Raw genomic sequence first — 7,873 nt, forward strand, 5'->3', positions numbered from 1 at the left:
ATTTAGAAATCTGGTCAAATTTGAAGCTTTCCTTGTCTGGTCGAATTGCGGCTATAAAGATGAATGTATTGCCTAGAATGTTGTTTTTGTTTCAAACATTGCAAATTGTGGACAAGATGGACTGTTTCAAGAAGTGGCAGAAAGATATTTCTAGATTTGTCTGGCAGGGCAAGAAGCCCAGAATAAAATTTAAGATTTTAACTGATGCAAAGGAAAGGGGGGGATTTGCCCTGCCAGACTTTAAACTTTACTATGAATCAGCAGCATTCTGCTGGTTGAAAGACTGGCTGCTTCTTGAGAACACAGACATTTTGGATTTAGAAGGTTTTAACAATATTTTTGGGTGGCATGCATATTTGTGGTATGACAAGGTTAAAGCTCACAAAGCATTTAAAAATCATATTGTCAGGAAAGCATTGTATAATGTCTGGATTAAATATAAAGACTTGTTGGAAAATAAAACCCCAAGGTGGCTGTCGCCAATGGAGGCAAAGGCTGTGAAAAGACTCAATATGGAGTCCAAATGGCCGAAATATTGGGAAATCTTGGAACAAGAAGGGGACAAACTGAAATTGCAGAGTTTTGAGAAACTAAAAGATAAAGTGCGAGACTGGCTTCATTATTATCAAATAATGGAGGCTTACAAGTTGGACAGGAAAATTGGCTTCCAGGTGGAAAAATCAAAATTGGAAACAGAATTGTTAGAACCAAAAATTAAGAACTTGTCAAAGATGTATAACTTGCTGTTGAAATGGAATATGCAGGATGAAACGGTTAAATCAGCTATGATTAAGTGGGCACAAGATATTGGTCATAACATTGTGTTTGCTGACTGGGAACAGTTATGGACCACTGGCATGAAATTTACGGCATGTAATGCCCTAAGAGAGAATATTATGAAAATGATTTACAGGTGGTACATGACCCCAGTCAAGCTCGCAAAAATCTACCATTTGCCTGATAATAAATGTTGGAAATGTAAAGAAAATGAAGGTACATTCTTTCACCTTTGTTGGACGTGCCCAAGGATTAAGGCTTTCTGGGAAATGATATATAATGAAATGAAAAAGGTATTTAAATATACCTTCCTGAAGTTAGGATTCCAGGTGGAGAAATCGAAGTTGGAAACAGAACTGCTAGAACCTAAGACTAAGGTACTTTCAAGAATGTATAACTTGCTGTTGAAATGGAATACACAAGACGAAATGGTTAAGTCGGCTATGATAAAATGGGCACAGGACATTGGGCATAATATTATGTTTGAGGACTGGGAAAGGTTGTGGACCACTGGGCTGAATTTTACTGCATGTAATGCTTTGAAAGAAAATGTAATGAAAATGATATACAGATGGTACATGACCCCAGTTAAACTTGCCAAAATATACCATTCGTCAGATAACAAATGCTGGAAATGTAAGGAAAATGAAGGAACATTCTACCACCTCTGGTGGACTTGCCCTAAGGTGAAGGCCTTCTGGGAAATGATATATAATGAGTTGAAAAAGGTATTTAAGTATACCTTCACCAAGAAACCAGAGGCCTTCCTCCTGGGCATTGTCGACCAGAAGGTGCTAAAGAAAGATAGAACATTTTTCATGTATGCGACAGCAGCAGCAAGGATATTACTTGCTAAGAATTGGAAAACTCAAGATCTACCTACACTGGAAGAATGGCAGATGCAACTGATGGACTATATGCAACTGGCGGAGATGACTGGCAGAATCCGAGACCTGGGAGAAGAAAGGATGGAAGAAGATTGGAAGAAATTTAAGACTTACTTACAAAAATATTGTGATTTAATGGAATGTTAAGAAGGATGCTTGGTTATAAATAATTGGCCATCACTAAAATAGATCAGGAATTGATGATAAGAGAGATTAAGAGAAACAAATTTGCAGGAGAACTATTTTATTGTAATTAAATAAGCGGTCACAAAATTTGGAAATAAGATGATAATTTGCCTGACAAAAATTTATTAATGATGTAAATGGGAGCGGGAGGCGTGAGGAAGCTCAAGGATGATATGAAATTTTGTTAAAACAAAGCAATACTGTTTATTATTATTGGATTTTTTTTCCCCTGTAAAAATCTTAATAAATATTTATAAAAATAAATAAATAAATATACCTTCCTGAAGAAACCAGAGGCCTTTCTCCTGGGCATGGTCGGCCAATTGGTGCCAAAGAAGGACAGAACATTCTTTATGTATGCTACAACAGCAGCAAGAATACTCATCGCAAAGTATTGGAAGACACAAGATCTACCCACCTTGGGGGGACTTCCCGAGGCGACGCGAACGGTAATGGCGGTCCTCTTCCACTAGTGAGGAGGAAGCTCCGCGGAAACTGGGTCATCCGCTACGGCGAAGCGGAGACCCACTTTGGAAACCCACAGGCAGCAAGAGCCTGTGGTCTTGAGACTCGGTGGGCGCCAGAAGCGACCCCCAAAACGCTGAAGGAACCCCGTAAGGGGCTCCGGAACGTGGAGGGGGTAGCGGCGCTGTGAGTCGTTTCGCAATCTGCGGAGTGAAGCCGCGCTGCTGTTGCTGGTGAGCGCTGACCTGTTTTCCTGTAAATTTCTGATTTGGAAGAAAGCAACAACCCGTGAGTAAAGACTGACTATTTAAAATCTGAGACTAAAATACTGAATTTGGCTGAAAGCGGAGAGACGTGAAACAGGAAGTCCGTCTTCCGCTGCTACTGAACTTCAAAGCAAGGAGCTGGAGGAGTGGAGGCGTAGAAAGAACTTTTAACCCAATTGATCTGAGCACCCACTGAACTTTCCTTTAAACAAAGTAAGGACTTTAAGCATATGATTTCCTGCCTCTTATTTGCACTGTGCTACCTTTCTTTTATTGGAATTACAATTTGAATGAGAAACCCAGGTGCTGGAGCTGCCTGAGCGACTGAGCTGTCAGTTTTGCAGATTTGGCTATTGTGTATCAGAACTTGCAACAATCTGAGGGTGTTTGGACTTGTTACTTTGAAACATCATTTGAAATACCAGTATGCACTGGCAGAAACAATGTGGCTGTCAACACTAACTCTGCTTAATACCTGCTATTGAAGGTTCTTGGACATTAAATTTGATTTTAATTTTATTAGAACCGGATTCTTCCCCAAAGACATTTTAAGCTCCCCCTAGAGGATTTGGGATTTACAGCAGTGACATTATTTTACTTTCCTTTTCCCGACCTCCTGTTTGACTGTTTTCCTCTGGGCCGCTGCTTTCTCATGGGAACAACTCAGCTTGACCTTGACTTTTAGATAACTCTGGAATGAGTGGCACAAGAAAAAGGGGACCGAGAACTAGGCAAACAACTTTAACAACTTTAACCTCAGCCTTGCAGACACGTAGATCATCTGTACCTACTCTGCCTTCAGAGGAAGAAGCTGCTTCTACTCTGCCACCGGAAGGGGAGGGAGAAACTGAGCAGTTACAATTGGAAGATATGGCCTCAGGAGCAACTGCTTCTATTTTAGAGAAAATTTATGAAAAATTGGAATCTTTGGATAAGAGAGTGGAATCTCTGGACAAGAAAGCCGATGAACAAACAGCTAAAATTGATCAAAATACAGAATGCTTAAATAGATTAACTGGACAAGTATCACAGAATGTACAAGCAATTGGGCAGTTGACGGAGGCCACAGTAGAAAATCGGAAATTGGCTGAGGATACTAGCCAAAAACTTGAAAATTTAGAACAAGAGGTAAGACCACTCTGCAAACAAGTAGGTGAACACCAGACCTATCTTTCTATGATAGAACTGCGGAACCGGGAGAGTAACTTAAGGATAAGGTCGATACCAGAAGCGGAAGAAGGCAACCTAGCTGAGTTTTTGACTAAAGAATTTTCCAAGTTTTGGAATATAGAGGAAAAGGACTTTAAAATTGTGTCAGCTTTCAGGCTTGGAAGACTTGCAAAGAAAGAGAAGCCCAGGGACTGTTTGATAACATTGAGATCAAAGGAGGAAAGGGACAAGATTTTGGGCCTACACTACGAAAAGTCACTGGACATTTTGGACAGAAGAATTGAAATTTACAAAGATATTCCTAAACAACTGTTGGACCTTAGATCCGCCTATCTTGAATTGGTTAGATTGCTGAGGAGCAACTCAATTATTTTTAGGTGGGAATTTCCCCAAGGACTATCCTTTACCTTCAGAGGGAAGAAGGTTAAAATTAGAACATTGGAAGATAGAGACAAATTTCTGACTACATACGGAGAGGACCTTCAAAAAGGAACTGAATCACCCTTTGGGCCTGGAGCACCGGCGGTACCTGCACCCTTGGAACCTGAAGACCCAGCGGATAAGATACCACCCCCAGAAAAATAACCAGATCTATTCAGGATGTCTCTGCAACTTTTGAGTTGGAATATTAATGGCTGCAACATCCCGGAAAAAAGGAGGAAGATATTCCACATATTAAAAAAAGAACAATTGGACATTATTTGCCTGCAAGAAACACATGTGACTAGGCTCCACAGAAAAGTGTTAATAAACAAAAGACTTGGCCAGGAATTTATATCTTCGGACAGAGTAAAGAAGAGAGGTGTGGTGATATATGCAAAAGAGAGCCTGTCACCTAAATTCTTATTTAAAGACGAACATGGAAGAATTTTGGCAATTGAGATACAACATCAAGGAGAGAAGCTTTTGATATTAGGAATCTATGCACCAAATGAGGGGGAATCAGAATTTTACAAGAAGTTGCATGAGACCATGCTGGATTATCTGGACTACAACAACATCATTATGATGGGAGATATGAATGGGGTCGTATCAACCAACATGGATAAGTCACAAAGCCAAAATGTCACAAAAGACGGCAGACTACCAAAAACTTTTTTTGAAATGACAGACAATATGGACCTGATTGACATCTGGAGGACAAAGAACCCCTTGGGAAGAGAGGGAACATTTTTCTCTGAAGCCCAACTGACCTGGACAAGAATTGACCAAATATGGATATCTAGAGGTCTGGCACCTAAGGCCAGAAAGGTGGAAATCTGCCCAAAGACCTGCTCCGACCATAATGCAGTAAAGATGGATATGACACTACTACCAACCGGCTCCTTTAGATGGAAGATGAATGACAATTTGTTTAGAGATCAGGAGATTATTAAGAAGGCCCAAAAAGCTTTGAAGGACTACTTTGAGATAAACATGAACACTACGGTGGAAAAAAGAATCATCTGGGACGTAAGCAAGGCCGTGATGAGGGGGTTCTTGATACAACAGAATGCTGTAAAGAAAAGGACACAAAATGAGAGAAAAGACAAGATTTTGGATAAAATTAAAGAATTAGAGAAGAAGTTAAGATCAAATCCGAAGTCACAGCCGACTCTGAGAGAAATCAAACTCTATCAAGCACAATATTCTAAATTGATAAACCAGGAAATAGAGTGGAAGGTTAAATTAATGAAACAAAAAACGTTTGAATCGGCGAATAAATGTGGAAAACTGCTAGCTTGGCAGTTGAAGAGAAGACAAAAACTAAATACAGTTACAAATTTAGAGATTGAAGGAAGAAATATTCAGAACCCTGTGGACATTAGAAAGTGTTTCCAGAGATATTTTAAAAAATTATACACTCAAGGGCCGCAAGACGAGGCTGAGATTAAACAATTTTTGGGGAAAAATGGACTACCAAAATTGTCACAAGAAAATAGAACAATCTTGAATTGCAAAATAACACGACAAGAGATTGAACAAGCCATTCAGAACATGCAATTGGGCAAATCTCCAGGGCCAGATGGGCTGACCTCCAAGTATTATAAGACATTAAAAGACTACTTGATACAACCACTGATGGAGGTTAGCAACGAAATTATGGAGGGGAAGAGGGCGCCGGAATCGTGGAAGGAAGCCTTTATCACATTGATACCAAAATCGGATGCTGAAAAGACACAACTTAAGAACTATCGTCCCATCTCTCTCTTAAATGTGGATTACAAAATATTTGCAGACATTTTGGCAAGTAGACTTAAAAAAGTTTTAAATGAAGTAATTCACAAGGACCAGGCAGGCTTTCTCCCAGGTAGACATTTGTTTGCTAACACAAGGAACATTATTGACATCTTGGAACATTTGCAAACAGATATAAACACAAAAGCAGTGTTAATCTTTATAGACGCGGAGAAGGCCTTTGACAATATCTCCTGGAAATTTATGAAGGGAAATTTAAAAGAAATGGGAGTGGGACGGGGTTTTGAGAATGGGATTGACGCAATATATTCAGAACAAAAGGCTAAATTGATAGTTAACAATGTGGTTACAGAAGAGTTTAAAATTGAAAAAGGAACACGACAAGGCTGCCCTATTTCCCCTTTGCTATTTATTTCGGTTCTGGAGGTGCTCTTGAATATGATTAGAGGGGACCGGTTGGTGGAAGGAATTCAGGTCGGAGCGAAACAATATAAACTTAAAGCTTTTGCAGATGACCTAGTTTTGACCCTGCAGGAGCCAGAATCTAGTACGAAAAGAGTACTACAACTGATTCAAGACTTTGGTCGGGTGGCGGGATTTAAACTAAATAAACAGAAAACCAAGGTATTGGAAAAAAATTTGACAGATACAGAGTCAGAACGGTTTCAGAGAGAGACAGAACTAAATGTGGTTAAAAAAGTAAAGTACCTAGGGGTAAACATAACAGCAAAAAATCTGAGTCTATTTAAGGATAACTATGAAAAATGTTGGTCAGAAATTAAGAGAGACTTAGATAGTTGGACAAAATTGAAACTTTCTTTGTTAGGCCGAATTGCTGCTATCAAGATGAATGTATTGCCAAAAATGTTGTTCTTGTTTCAAACACTACAGATTGTGGACAAGACGGAGTGCTTCAGGAAGTGGCAGAGAGACATCTCTAAGTTTGTCTGGCAGGGCAAAAAGCCCAGAATTAAGTTTAAGATATTAACTGATGCGAAAGAAAGAGGGGGCTTTGCCCTGCCAGACCTAAAGTTGTACTATGAGGCCGCAGCTTTCTGCTGGCTAAAAGATTGGCTATTTCTCGAAGACACTGACGTATTGGATTTGGAAGGTTTTAACAATGCTTTTGGATGGCATGCATACTTATGGTATGACAAGGTTAAGATCAATAAGGCCTTTAAGAACCATATTGTCAGAAAAGCAGTGTTTAATGTCTGGACAAAATATAAAGACTTATTGGAAAACCAAACTCCAAGGTGGCTTTCACCTCTGGAAGCTAAGGTCCGAAAAAAACCCAATATGGAGGCCAAATGGCCAAAATATTGGGAAATATTAGAAAAAGATGGAGACAATTGGAAATTGCAGAGTTTGGAGAAAATGAAGGATAAAGTGCGAGACTGGTTACACTACGCTCAGATTAAAGAAGTTTTTAAAAATGACAAAAAGTTAGGGTTCCAGGTGGAGAAATCGAAATTGGAAACAGAACTGCTAGAACCTAAGACTAAGGTACTTTCAAGAATGTATAACTTGCTGTTAAAATGGAACACACAAGATGAAATGGTTAAATCGGCTATGATAAAGTGGGCACAGGATATTGGGTATAATATCATGTTTGAGGACTGGGAAAGGTTGTGGACCACTGGGTTGAACTTCACTGCATGTAATGCGTTGAAGGAAAATGTAATGAAAATGATATATAGATGGTACATGACTCCAGTTAAACTTGCCAAAATATACCATTTGTCTGATAACAAATGCTGGAAATGTAAAGGAAATGAAGGAACACTCTCTCACCTCTGGTGGACCTGCCCTAGAGTGAAGGCTTTCTGGGAAATGATATATAATGAGCTGAAAAAGGTATTTAAGTATACCTTCCCTAAGAAACCAGAGGCCTTCCTCCTGGGTATTGTCGGCCAGAGGGTGATAATGAAGGACAGAACTTTT

The sequence above is a fragment of the Podarcis melisellensis genome (assembly GCF_964234715.1).
Source record: "Podarcis melisellensis genome assembly, chromosome: W".
Lineage (NCBI taxonomy): Eukaryota > Metazoa > Chordata > Lepidosauria > Squamata > Lacertidae > Podarcis > Podarcis melisellensis.